Source organism: Phasianus colchicus, chromosome Z, assembly GCF_987193195.1.
Source record: "Phasianus colchicus chromosome Z, bPhaCol1.hap1.1, whole genome shotgun sequence".
In the NCBI taxonomy this organism is placed as follows: domain Eukaryota; kingdom Metazoa; phylum Chordata; class Aves; order Galliformes; family Phasianidae; genus Phasianus; species Phasianus colchicus.
In genome coordinates, this window is record NC_143476.1 from 33369000 (window position 1) to 33384355 (window position 15356).

General features: G+C 38.4%; 1 long non-coding RNA gene across 1 annotated transcript; it reads right to left on the reverse strand.

Moving 5' to 3' along the window:
• Positions 1-140: 140 nt before the first annotated feature.
• LOC149912815 (uncharacterized) lies at positions 141-14431 on the reverse strand. The gene is made up of 3 exons (XR_016462300.1): positions 14298-14431; positions 1561-1618; positions 141-850 (listed from the first exon to the last, which is right to left on the reverse strand). It is a non-coding gene; the product is annotated as an uncharacterized LOC149912815 (long non-coding RNA).
• Between the last annotated feature and the right edge of the window lie 925 nt (positions 14432-15356).

Sequence of the window (15356 nt, forward strand, 5' to 3'; positions counted from 1 at the left end):
ATCCCTAAGTTCAGGAAAATCAGTATTCTCATTTCAGAAAAATAAGACTGGTGTTCAACCTCCAAGAATATTATATTGAAGTTGTGGACTTCCACACAGATACACCAGAATTTTTTGCATGTCATAAGTACATAAGGCAAGCTAGATTGTTAGTTGTGCCATCTGTTCAGCTTAAGCCTCCCAATTTGGTGTTCACCTTACCAGAGATCTTGGTGAGCCGCTCCTGCAATGAATTGTGGTGGTGATTACTCCAAGGGTAAGAGATAGTCCTGATTCACCATAGGAGGATGCTCACTGAAACTGGGCAGTGACTGAAAATGCTTTTAGGAGTCAGCAATAGCTGTGCACAGGTCTCAGAAAACAGGTAACAGTGACTCATCTAAATACTACAGGAGAAAAAGTTGTAAGTAGAATTGCTCCTCAAAACAGTAATTGCTTTGAGCACCTAATAAGCATTGTAAGAGATCCTGATTGCTCTTGTGACTTCCTTGCTTCCAAGTTAGCATGACACTGCTGCCACTATCTTATTTGCTACGGCAATTGTCATGTTAAGCTGCTATGCATCTTCACAGACTTGGGCTCTTTGGGTAATTGTCAGCTATTCAGATCTAAGCCACTGAAAATGCATAAGCTTGCACAAGCAGTCTCTTCTCTCAGTAAGATACAAGGAAGACACTTCTCATTTCTCATGGCTGATTCATCCCATCATAGACCAGGTTGGTACGTGATAACTCACTTCCTGGAGTTGTCTCTTTCTCTTCATGGGGTGTGAAATGAGCTTAGAGGAGCACAGACAATCAGATCTCATAAGATGCAGCTTCACAAGAAGGCTTTCTTTGGCACTCAAGCTCTGTCATGCAGGAGGAGGAAGGATAGATGAGGGTCAACCATTGCATGTGCATGGGAGCTCAGGGAGGAGTATTTTCTCCCAAGGCCCTCCACATCCCCAGAAGTGTCCACGCAAAGACAGAAGGGGTGGGTATCTGCCCTGGGTTCCAGTGGGACACTAGGGAATGGTACACAGCATTTCTGCTATGGGATCCTACCTAACCATTGCATCTTAGCACATCCTTATCCATCCCTTATTTTACTCTCATTTCCATTGCCCAGAGCATTAGAGAGCTGCTGACCCATCTCTGCTACTGAGCTCACAGCCCAGGAATTCACCCAGTACACCTGGCACAACCAATGCAGGTTAAAACTATTTATCTCTTTCTGCTGTTCATCAGTGGACAATTACTTGCCACGTTTTGCTACGGCTTGCTCTTGAAAATCACAATATTTTTCAGTAACACACTGAAAAATACAGTAAATAACTCATCAAACAAAACTAAATGTTTTTAAAAATATACATTTTTTAGCAAAAAGATAGTGCACCAAATCCTAATGCTTGTCAGACTATACAATAGTTTTAGGCTTGGTTTGAAGACAGATTGTCCATTAACTGGGCTTTATGGACAATTTCAAACAAGTATGTTTTGCAATATATCCCTCTATCTCTTTCCTAGAAGGAGAACTCACAAGTGAGCAAATACATAAATATGACACGTTTTTAATTACCTTGACAAAGTGATTGGATCCAGGCTAAAACTGTGTCCAGGAGTTGCACTAAACCTCACTGCACAAAAGGAATGAAGTTCAGATGTAAGTATTCATGTCTTCTGAGTTTCAGAGGTGTTAGTCAAACTCTAATTGTAATTTAAATGCCATGAGAAATTTCAAGTAGGGGGATGGGAGCTACAATTTAAAGAGCTGTTTTAATCCGTGTTTCCAAGGCATTCCCTATCCTAGCCTAGTCTCATGCAGAGATAAAACCACTGAATTGCTAAATACAAATACTTGTGGGCTTTCAAGATTCCTTGCCTTTTAGCCCAAAACTAACAGGAGAGAAAGCTAAGCAATGAGGTTGCAAGATTTGCTTTCTTCTTTATTTTTCACACTCAAAAAATGTAAAGACTCATCTGTAAGCATCTACCCACAACTAATGTTTGTGAAAACCAGATTTGGGTGAATAATGCAAGAAAATTACTTCTTATGCCAAAATTATGTAGTTGAGTTCCACAACACCCAAGTCTCCAAAGACAGATTTATTTCTCTACAGCCCATTGCTTTTCCCACCATGTCCTTTCACATTCCTCTGAGCCACCAAATTGCTTGCTGCAGCTGCATGAGCATATCCTTTCCTATGGGAAATATTCATGTCTCTAGGAATCACCATAGCAGATCTTACGTCTCTCTCACCCTGTCCCAACATAATGAGAGAAAGAAAAGCAATCATCCACAGACCGTCATTGCCCACAGTCATCTTTAGTCATCATGAGAGCCCCAATGGTCAGCAAACAGCTGGATGTAAGTGAGAACAGCTCTGAAGAGCTTTGACTTCCATCCAAGACTATTTTTGTCCCTGCCTTGCCAAAGGGAAAACATGAACATGGTTTAAAGCATAATTCAGCTAGGCTCAAGAGTTAACCCAAAAGCCATTGGGTTGCACAGTATGTCTGCACTTCAAATCTGCCCACTCCCCTGCAGCCAAAGATCTTCCTGGTGCAACCAGAGTAAATGCAAGGTGCAGATCTCACATTCTAAACACTAATTAACAGTGTCCTCCATGCTGTAACATACACAGCCCTCTTGCCACACGGAAAAGACAGATCCTTACAGTACTGTTAAATTCATTCTTTCTTATGATGCTTTGCTGCTTTTTGCAGCAAATTGCTTCCAGACGCTTAAATAAAGGACATTTAAAATCTTCTCTGTATTGGTTGCTAGTTCTGCAAGTAATGCCAGCCACCTGTACACCCACACTAAATTTCAGACTATGGTCAATTTCCTCACTGTATTTATCTAAAAATGATTTCATGAGATGGTACAGCATCGTGTATGCTGACATGCCTACATGCAACCCTGACCAGGAAAAAGGCATTTCAGGAAAGTGCTGGCCCACTGGATTTGTGAAATATATTGCCCATTTCTGTACATAGAGAAAGTTACACATGTAAAAGTACTTGAATGATCACAAGAGAAATATAAAGAAATTAAACAGGTTTCATCAGCATCCTCCTTCAGGTTTGCTTCCCATCTCTTGTTCCTCTCGAGAACTCCCCTGTTTGTTCAGAGAAGGTTCAGAAGGGCATCTTTGACAACATTGCTCCCACTGCATAAAATCCTGTTCCCCACTGTCTGCTAGGGCTCTCTTACCTTCTTGACACATCTCACAGTACAGATCCAGCTGCCAAATTAAACTCCACAAAAATGAACTTTGATTTCTTCCTCTCTAACCCCTCCATATGCTCAACCTCCTCTGTCATTGTGGGTTATTCCTCCACCTTACTAGTCAATTGTTCAGGCTCATAAACTAAGCATTGTCTTCAATCCACCCTCTGCAATTTATGCCCTTTTTCTGTCACGTGTAGTTCCAGAAATTTTTGAAGATTAAATCTTTCCTGCCCAGGTTTTATGTACGAGTTTGACCTATGGGAATGTCTACACAGAGGGAAAGTGTCAGGCAAGCATTGACTCTCCAAGACAGGTGGACTCAAGTCAGCTGAAGCCCAAATACCATGTAATGACATTAAAGAGATGCTATGCCCAAGCTAGCAGGGTCTTCTGAGATGTCTGAGAAACACATAGCCAAGATCCTGTAACAGCTTTTTTATCCAGGCTTTCCATCAGTTTTGTTATTACAGCTCACACATATCACTTCCCCTCAAAATATTGCTACTGGAAACCATGTTGTGGTCCTCCAGCCATAGTATTATCCTCTACATCTTCCTTTTGATTCCACCAGGTGCAAACACTTTCATATTGGTCATCATGCCTGACAACCCATCACACAGCTCATCAGCTGGAGTCTTTGAAATCATTAGTCAATCCCATCTCTCTCACCAGCATAAAACATAAGATCAGCTTGGAAAGCATGAAATTAACCATCGGTTTTACAGCCATCTTCTTGCTGCTTTGGACCTTGCAACGTAGACCTTGCAATGTGGAGAATCAAGGCTCATTCACTGGTCTATGCCAGACAGAGGGGTTTACAACAGACTGCTGGCTCAAAGTTTTCTAACTAAGACTAAGGTTTTGATTAATTTAGGAAGCAAATTATTCTATTTTATATACAGTTCTTCAATCTTAACACCAAAACATGCCTATAACCTTCAAGCAGACATTCTGACCACCAGAAACTTGTTAAACCACAATATCTGGAGACTTCTTGGGCCAAATTGTTAACTAGACCATCTCAGCAACAAGCATGGACATTAAAAACCATGCAAAGTTCCAGTAGCTCCTTCATACCTTCTCAGAGGAATAATGGAAACTGTTTTCTATGTTTATGAATAGCCCCCACATCTCTCCAGATTATTAGAAAGAGTTTTTCTTTTCTGTTTTTTTCTTTTTCTTTCTTTTTTCCTCTTTTTTCTGCTATGTCTCTCTCCCTGCGCAAGCAAGCACACAAGCAGCAGGCTGAGCAAGAGGCTATCTCTGAATCTGTACTGCAGTATCAAGTTGCAGAGAGCTTGCAGCTTGGCTGCAAGTTCAAGCTGGAACCAGATGACTTACTTCACTACAGTTTCTCATGACATCTCAGTAATTAATGTCCCAGATCTCACTCCATCTCCTCTCCGAGGAGAGCAGCTCTTATTTAATTGCCTCATAATGTATACTCAAAATGAATACTTGCCTAATTGTCCCTAGACAGATGCTTGGATGAAAGCCTGTGAGAAAGCATATAGGCTCTAACACAGAATAGAGGCCCACAAAGAACAATAAAGGAAAAACATATAACTCTTTGTTACCTCTCTAATCACACCTAAACAGCAAACTTGAATTTTTAAGATACTCTGGAGTCATAAATTCAGAATAAAATTTGCTATCTACTGTGTTTCTTCACCCCTTCAGCTTTACAGAGTAAGATCTTGAGGAAGATTTTTTTAATGCAACAACTTAAAAGGAAAGAATGTATTTTAGAAGCACGGTGTGATGCTTGAGCTGCACTACTGCATTGTGTGGAACGACATTTTCAAAATCTCATGTTAGTCTATGCGTGGAAAATAAATTCTTGTTTCACACCTATCTGGGTATCATGTATGCTCTGTTCTGTGCTCAAGGAAACACCAGTGCATTGAGCCCATCAGGAAAGCACAGGTTGATTCTGTATTATTTACTGCATCACTATTTGTGTTCTCAGTCAGATTTCAGATGGTTCTGTCAGAGATAGGTGTGAAGCCTGAAACCATCAAAAGCAACAAGATAAGCAACATCAATTCCTATTATCATACAGCTTCTTGGCATTTAATGGTTTTAACAAGCCAGTAAAAGAGCGAAACCCCTCAGTGAGGTAAGCTGCTGACATTTGATACCCACAGCACCAGTGATGTTTCACCAATGACCTGTGCCACCAGCGTGGTCTCAATGTGCAAATAAAGAATTTATCCATGGAAATCACTCTATAAATGAAAACCTTGTGAACACAAAGGATTATATTTAACTATTCAGCATTCAGTGGTGTTGAAAATTATTTAGATGTAGGGCTTGACATCAGCATTCTTCTAAGTATTACCCTGGCTCAGAGACTGAAGACCTTCCTGTAGGGGATAGGTTGCAAGATCCATTATTTCTGACCATCTTAATTTGCTCAGTCTGCTAGTGCTGCTTCCCTCATTTCTGTGCTAAAAAGTCCTTCTGGACTGATTTCTCTCTGTCTTTGGTCAGTCATATCAAAACAGAGACTCAATCCCATCCCTGTAACATACATGATTAATTTAAAGTGAAGGATCAGTCTAAACATCATGATCAATTTTTCATTATTTACTGCATTTAGGAAAGTAAGAAAAGTAAAAATTTACAGTTTCATTGTAATTGTTTGAATATGTTTTCCAAACATAACAACTGAACTTTTCACTTAAAAAAACATATCTTGCTTTCTTGCTTACTATTTTGGAGTGAGAGGTTTACACTGAATACTAATAAAACTGCTTTCAAGCTAAAACAAAATTTGATTTTTCATTTCACTTCAATTAATAAGGTCAGCTCAGTCCCCCAAAAAAACCATTTGGACAGCAACTTCTCATGCCAGCTACAGAAAAAAAAGTCAACCATTCTCACAGTTGTTCACAGCAGAACTCAACCCAAATTGCATTTCCATCTCACAGCCACATGTCCTGTGGAGACAGCAGGACACATACACAAAATTACAGGATTGCCCTAGCTGATCCTGTCACATCATTAGATGGATGACATAATTCAGAACAGCAGACGCTGAATCATAGAAATGGACAGAGTTGGGTTGTATGGTTCCAAGTCTGTGACAACAGAGAAATACTAGCAACAGGAAAAACCATATTCAGCCCAAAGCTTGATACATGGTCCAGATTCTGAATTTTAGACATGACGTGCCCAAATTGCTACAGGACAACAGTTTAAAGTGCTGCTACAGAGCAGAAATGAAACTCTTAAACAGAAATCACTACTAAATGTCATAACAAACCTAATAGGGTTGGGTGTTTTTTTTTCTCTTTTTACCCTGCATGGAAACCATATAAATTCCCATATCATACAGTTAAAATAAATCTGCTTAAAGGTAAGAGTTTTTTTAGCATGCCCTTGGTAACCTTTCAAGAAATAAACTCAGTGCCTAATATTTAACAAGAAAACAAAACTACTTGGCAAAGTAGCCTTTAAAAAATGGAGTAAGATACATAAATTAAAAGACTTCTTGGTCATTCAAGTGGCAGAAATATTATCCTGCCTGCAGTCTGTTATGAGATATTACATATGTTATTCCTGGGAGTCAAACAAATTTAAAGAACAAAATGTGTAACTTCATTTAGTTTAAAATGCAGTTCATGCAAAGTACGTGTATTTTGCACTTACTGTGATGTTAAATGTTAGAAATGAGCTGTTGCTGTATCTTGGAAAGATTGACCGACAGGGCTTTTTCCTCCCCAGAAATGAACATTCAGGCATACATTTCTACTACCGCTATTTCTACATACACTGGACATTCACAGGAAAACCCCAACCATCTTCTTAGCAAGGAATTCTAAACAATATACAAATATCCAAACTGTACTTCCGAAGTATATGTCCTCATACGAACAAAAAGCTGCTAAGCAACGTGGGCAGGAAAACACAGATGCTTTTATTTCTGAATACGGAAGGTGCAGGTGATACTGACTACATAATGTTGGTCTGACTGTTATGTCTTTATCCCCGAATCAGGACAGCACATCATCAAAAAAATTGCTATTGAAATTTTTTAAAAGAAAATGCCCTTCCAGACAAAACCAGTTTAGATGTTTTTTTTTTTTTTTCTCTTGAAGAGTTTAGTTTTAGATTTCTGCTCAAAATGTCAATTGCCTATAGGAATTTCCCTATTGGAAAAAATTATTTGCTTTGTATAGCATTAAAACAATTCGGGAGGAGAAAACCTCAGACTTCCATATTGGCAGTTTGTCAATGAAGACTTTCCTAGCAAATATGAACTGGAGAAAAAAAAAAATTCTAAAGAGAGAAAGAACAATTAAAATGCGGCGAAGAAATCTTGGCACAGCTGATATGTAGTTACGCATAGCCAGAATGCTGCCTTAGGTCACCATAAATGCACAGGAAATTTTAATGTCACTTTCCTGAACAGTAAGTATGATGTTGGTTTTGTTTTCATAACAATCACAATTCAATACAAAATTTACACTTCTTCAAGAGAAAGAAAAAAGGATTTTATTTAAAGTCAGCTGTTATCTTCTAAGAAATACCAAAAATCAAATTTTTAATCTCACTGTAAGGAGCAATAATTATGATGTTGTATACATTAAAAATGCTGTTGCATAGTAAATTACTACAAGCATACTAACTTTTCAAATTAGGAAACAGAAATCTCTTCTAGGATAAATAAGTTGCAACCTTTTGGTCTTTGGTCTTACATGTGCATAAGAACTACACTTCTTAATCTTTGATGATGCTAAGTCTTACAGGGAGATGGCTAGTAAAAGGGGGGTGTTTTGGTTTTTTTAGTTAGTTAGATGTTAGTTAGATAGTTTAGACATTGTCAATAATCCAAAGTCTGATATAGTTGCAGATTCCTCCATTCTAAAGATCTATAAAAGATCTGAGAAGTTTGAAGAAGATGGCCTAGACATGCTGGCCATTTTCTCTCTCTCCTGAAGAGGGTCAGTTCTGCTAACTTTCTTCCCTGCAACAAGACCTTCCTCTCATTTGAGAGGTGCTGCTGAAATCAGTGAGTTGCTAGTGGTGCAGGGAGCAGCTCTCCACTCAGACCCTCAAATAAATCAGGAGAAATTCTGGCACATCCATTTGAAATGTACTTCCAATTGAAAAGCAGCAGGGCAATCCTAAAGTTTAGGAATTCATATATCACAAGATAAAATATATGCAACTAGATCCTAGGGCAATTTCAATTCACTGAAGAGGGTGGAACCATAGATTCTAGAGTTGCTGTTCTGGCACCAATTCTCTGCTAAACTAAACTATTTACACTGCACAGTAGTAAGCTGCAGACATTACAGATCCCTAAAGATCTTTCTTAAAATAAAACTCCACAGCACACACAAATCATCTGTTTCACCACACAGATACTCCTGCACAATTCAACATGGAACTTTCTACAAGATTTACTTTATTTTCCAATTTAAATTATTTAACTTGGAATTTCTGTAATCTTTCCCCACTTACTTCCCCATTCAGCTATAATTTTTGTTCACACTTTTGCTGGTAGTCTGTGCATTTTGCCAAAAGCAAATGTTTCCTGACTATTATGTGCAGTCTTTCCAATAGACCATCAAAACCAGTGGGGATTTCTATGGGCATTAACACAGTACAAAGTCCATACACAGATCCGCTTTAGATGTTTTTTCATCATTACAAAGTTTTGAATGAAGCCTACCTAAAATAATTACGTCTTCACTCTACATAAACGGTTAACATTTCATTTGAAAAGCAACTCTCCTTTTCTCAAACATTGAAAACACTGATGATGTTGCATATATATTTGATATTAATGGCAAGAAAGAGTGAAACAGATAGTGTGAGCAAAGCCATTATTGTATTTTTACAATTTATTATACATTGAATGTTTCAACAGATACTTCTTCACTGCAAACACCAGACACAGTCAAGGAATAACTGTAACAGAAGCAGAGGCTTTGATGCGAATGTATTGCCTTTGGGAGCTAATAGCTTAAGAAAATCTCCAAACAGACAACTGAAGAAAGCCAGGGGAAAAAAAAAATGGCAGAAAAGGCCAGAAGAGGACGTAAATAAATAAGTAAATAAATAATAAAGCCAAAATGATTTCAATTAGTTAAGATGTGAGAACAGCTTGAAGAGTTTCAGAGGGTTTGAGAAAGCTACAGCTATACATCAACATGGCAGATAAAAAAAAAGCAAAACAATACGTATTGCAAGGAATGATGTCTTCTACAGAAAGAAATCCGTTCATGAATAGTGCAGTGTGACACTATGTGAAAGTACTTTTGAAATGTGCAGGGACAGATGTGGGTTCTTAAGGATATATAAAGCACGTGGGCATAAAGTAATACCGAACGGATTATAGAGTCACCCAGTAAATCAGTGGAGTACTTGTCTACAACTCTGGTACTGAAAAAGAGTTGCTGTAACAATAGAATGGTCTCGGAAGAATGGCACTAAAATATGAAAAGACTTCCATAAGAAAAGAAAATGGAAATATACAGTGGCTCACAGAAGGTATTCATGAGAGGAGAAATGATAGACACATTTCAAAACAGTGAATGAGAGACTCACTAAAACAAGAGACTTTTCAATGATTGAACTGTAGTTAATTAAAGAGTAAAACATATGGCTTTAAGGAAGAAAATAATAAAGCTGTAAAATTCATTGTCACAGAGTATCATCACAGACCAAGATATACAGCATAGGGCTTCCCTTTGTGTAAAGGCTGAGTAACATGTGTCTGTTCAGCCTGGAGAAAAGAAAGATGAAGGGGGGAAGCTGATGAACATTTATAAACATCTGACCGCAGTTGGGAGGCAAACAGATGAGGCCAGGCTATTCTCAGCTGCGTGTAGCAACAGGACAAGGAGTGACGCCCTAAAACTTGAACACAGGAACTTCTGTAATAACATCTGGAAGAATTTCTTTACTGTAAAGGTGAGGGAGAAGTGGAACGGGCGGCACAGACAGGTTGTGGAGCCTCCTTCTGTGGAGATATTCAAGACCTGTTTGGACACCTATCTGTGCAACCTGTTGTAGAGTACCTGTTTAGAAGGGGGGTTGAACTCGGTAATCTCTTGAGGTCCCTCCCAGCCCCTGCAATTCCATAATTCTGTGATACACCAAGTGGTTCCTAAACTGTAGTCTCCATTAGGCCCTGCACCATCATTAGCAGATGATGTAGTTAAGAAGATAGCCGAACTCTTGTCTTGTAATTTTCCAGGCAAAATATTAAAAATTTATTATACTTTAGAATGAATACAATAATGGAAACATCTGTCTTCTGGTTTAAAATTAAAGACAGTAAGTAATGCTGCTCAATATTCACTGCAGCCAAGGGAATTTAAAATGAGTGCTATGTGTGAAAATGAATTTGAGTAATACTAATGTTAGATTAATAAATTTATCTCCATTTTGTGTTTATGAATTAAAAACCATCCAGATTTTACGATTTACAGTTATGCAGTAAGTTATAATTTTTCTTTTCTTTACATATATATAGAGAGAGAAAACTTTGCAATCATGCTGCTTTACTTTTTGGAAAATCAGTGCTAAGATCTAAGCCATATTCATTTTACTGAGAATGTACGCCACAAGATACTACATGTAACTTGCATATTCCAGAAATCTGACTCCAAAAAACTCTTTTTTATACATTCAAACATTATTTTACATGAATTCTCCCATATACAGATCTCAAATTTGCTGTTTTGGCAAGATTAGTTGCCAGTGTATTTATACAGCAGAAAAGTTAAGCAAATGGATGCAATACACACTCAAATAAAATCCATTTTCCACTAAAGCAAACATGATATTGAGCTGTCACCAAAATCATGTAATTGCACTAAGTTTTGTCCAAGTGACCTCCCATTGGGAAATGCCTCTTTCCATGCTAATGAAGTTCAACACAAAATGTAACTTAGGCATTTGCATTTTAATAGAGCTTTGTTCATGAGACTGTTTATTCAGCATTCGAGAAATACTGAAAAGAAGGTGTTAAGAGAAACCTTTAGCCAAAATAAGACAGGGTTAATTAGGACACATGGAATGGCATCTGAGTAACAAGAGACATGAAAATTTATCCAGCTGTAGCAGGACAAGGGAGGGGGTGGGGAAAATCCCTTCCTTGACCTACACAAAGGCCTTTTCTGCAACAGGATTCAAGGGCAATGTTTTCCCACTGGCACAGCTCCACCACTGGCTGGAGCATTTACATGGATAGAGTGATGAGAATCCATCAGTTGTCTAACTTCACTCAAAAACTAAGAGTGAGCTGATGCACCAAAATGGTAAGCTGAAACAACTTTATCTATAAAAGCAGCAGCAAGATATTTTCAGCAAAATAAATTGGGATTTGAGCCAAATCTAAAATTATATGACCTGATCTGCACATTTCATAGACATGTTCAACGTAAAAGCAGTTGAGTAGACCACAAGGACATTCAAAGACTCTAGTTAAGAATCTCCATCTAGAGATTCTGGAGATATCCAGGAGATTAGATAGAGATAGATATAGAGGACTATAATGATTAAACTAACACTAAAATGAGATTAAACAGGCAAATAAAATGAAGAGGGCATAAGGTTTTGTAGCAGTGCATCTCAGTTTTATACCTATCTGTACATTTTTACAGACCTTGATACATCTTTGTTCCAGAGTAGGATTTTAAAAATACAATTTTCTTTCTTTTAAAATAGATTGGGTGCCAGATGAGTTTTTGCTTATTTTATTTTTTTAGTACGTATCTTAAGCAGTCTGTTCCTTGATAATATGGAACTGAAAGAAAATGGATATTTAGCTTATCCTTTGTTCATCTGAAAAGGTTCTTTTTTTTTTTTTTCTCTTAAGGGGGTTATTTTCTCTTGTCTTTTTTTCTCATGCCAATAAGTGTGTATTTTATTCAGTTTAGGCAGAACTACATTTGAGTGATTAATAAGAAGCCTTTCCTTGCTCAGTGGCAACATATCTGTCATTCTGGAAGAAGCAAAAAGACAGAAGTGACAGTCAGCACGTAGGATGAGGTTATCAAGAGAGCTGCTGTCTTCTTTGAGTGTAATGCCACTGAAACATAAGAGCAAAAGAAAATCTGATCGAATTAAAGCATCAGTCACAAGCACCTCTCTTCTCACCACAGACGTAACTGTTCCATTGCATTATTTCAAAAAATTAACTACAATAAAGTCCTTTTAGGAACAAAATGGTGAACATACTGCTCCTGACACTGCAATGTACAATGAGAAGTTATAAGGCACTACACTGCCATACAAAGGCTGGCTGTGGTGCGGTCCATCAGAAATACCATTATTATCACTGCACAGAATACTTCTTGGGCTCAAGTCCATTGGAATTCAACTGTGCTGGATTAAACTGAAATCACATTTCCACTGGAGAAATCTATATTACAGTGAATTGTTACTGTTATCATTACAATCATTATATCAGCACATATGCAACTCAGAACAGAGAGAATTTGTGGCTGAAATGTGGAAAATAAAGTCTCTCTAATATTGAAAGCTGTCACTGTTTTGCAGAGGATAGGATGAAAGACACAGGAACGAGATAGAATAACTGAAAGGAATAAGGCTCAGCCAAACTCCCACAAACACATTGCTGCTTATGCAAAACAGACTGAAAGCTGTCTACAGCACGGCACTACCTACCAGCCACTATTTACACGGCAACTACTTCAGAGGAAGCAGAAGACCCCTCTTTTTAGAAAGCCTTCTGTTCTTCTAAGAATGAAAGGCATCTGTCATATGCTTCTCATGATGGCGAGTTCCTCCGCTTATTACCCACAGGAGAACAAAGGAGGCATTTTGCCCTGAGAACGAAGCAACAGTAACATCCCTCCCATTTCTTCCTCTGTGAGGGAGCACGTTGCTTTTTGATCTAACAAGCGTAACACCAACATGAGCGAACCTCGCTCAAAACGTTTGCAATCCTAAGGCGTGTAACTACTTGAACATCAAGAACTGTAACAACATTTGCAGAGAGCTCATAACTTCAGGACTGCAGTGATTTATTGGCAGCACTGACAGTTGCCTGGGTTGCTTGCCATGATACAGGCCAGTTGCACTCATGATAGATTGAGGTCATTGAGGGGGAGTGGAATAGGTCCTGTCATATATCCTTCATCAGGTTTTCATTTGTCTGTGAATTAGGGTTGTGGTAGCAGTGGGAAAAGGGTCTCATCTGAATGTTTATTTTTCTAGCCTGAAGGGCTCTGTTCATTAAACATGCATGTGTTTGATACCCGAAAAGGAGACATCAGCATGAGGGATTTGTGACTCAACTCACTGACCTGCACTGCCAGTCAAATTTCATAAGAAAAGTTAAGAGCACAGGGGGAAAGAAGAAAGGGAGAGAGAAAGGAAGAGAAGGGAAGGAAAATACTGAATAGATCACCAAAGCTCTTTTTATAGTCACATAGATAACTCATTGCAATCAACTTGCTCAAAACAGTGTGTACTGTACCCCATGTAGCATGATCCTTCCACCCACTGTTCAATCTGAGTGCTTTGTTCCGCAGTCTGAGTACAGCTAGAGGAGGTTCACAAAAAAATAGATCTAGTTTGAATCTCCTACAAAATGTCATTGATGCCAATGAGGTTTTGCAAGATTGGGCCCTTCACATGTTACTAGTAGGTGAGTTAACTCATCTCCTCCTCTGCCTCCCTCTAAGCACAAATAGGAGCTACCGGGACCCTCACAAACAGCTTGAATTTAGAACTGTTTTCAGATCCCAAGCCACTGGATTTTTAAAATGCTATTCCCTCTAAGATTTGACATCACGATATCTAATCTTTTAAATAATCTTGTTCTTTTAACTCATTTAGCCACTCTTCTAGAAATCAATAAAACATTTGGGTATCTTTGGGTTTATATTCCTAAATCAGATTGAGGGGAAAAAAATATCACACAAGTATGAAAATAAATAAATTCAAAAATAATGTACAACCACCAGATTTTCCAGTACTGGAACATGAAAAACAAAACAAAACAAAACAAAACAAACAAACCAAAAAAAAACAGAAGATGCAACCAGTTTCTCTGCAGAAGCCAACATCAGTTGTGCTTTTCACTCATTTACCTGTGTGTTTGTGATGGGCTTCTTGCACAGAAGGCAGCTGCTATAGTGGAGAAGAGCTGTTCTCTCCCAGTGAGAGACATGCTGTTGTTTTTGCTGAGACAAGCCCTCCAGTCTTCATGCTAGAGTCATGATTATTGAAAGAATTCCTTCTGACAGTACATACAGCCAGAGAATAACCATTACATATCAGCTCGTATCTACCGTTTATCTGTGTGGCTTTGTTCCTTCTTGGGCCTCTGTCAGCATAATTGATGAGCACTCATTAAATCAGATCCCTTTTCACACATCCCTAATAACATCCTCACAGCCCAGGTGTTTCCCTAAATATGAATGGTTTTAGACTAAGAAGATGAGATGGTGATTTTCTCTTACTATCCTCTGATGCAGGTGTGACATGGTGAAGCTACCCAGGAATAGTATCCATGCTTTCAGATGCTGTCTGCCTTGTAACAAGTATTTTCCATGGAGTTCTTCACAGGCTGTTGTTAATTCTTTTGGATGAGTGATTAATACCCCTTTGTGAGAGCTTACTTAGACACCAGGGGCCCTGAGCAGCAGGGATCTCCTCCTGCTCACGCAAAGACAAATCTAGAATAGTGCTGCTGCAATCAACCAAGCTTCAGCAGAGCAAGCGGCAGTATCACCTGCTTACACTCTAGCTCTGGGGTTTCTTTCACTACATAATTAGTCAACTAGGGAAATATGGGGGAAAAAAATAAAAGAAATATCACTTGGGCATACAAGAATCTTTTTGCTGTTGAAGGAGCTAATAAGTCCTGATCCTGCCCTCATTTGAATTTTATCGGACAAACAGAAAGGAAAAGAATGACACGCTGCCTAAACATATGCTTCCAATTTTCTGAGAACTATTAAATGGAAAATACTACTCTGTCTTTAACCATTTTCATATTTATTCTGCAGTATTTAAGGTTAGAGGTGGGTCACGATTCTGTGGCAAATATTCTGGAAAGAAAAATTCATTGTGCTGTGGTCTTATGCTAATTAAAATCCACAGGAAAAAAAAAATACAATGCTATTTAAACACATTTTAGGATTTAT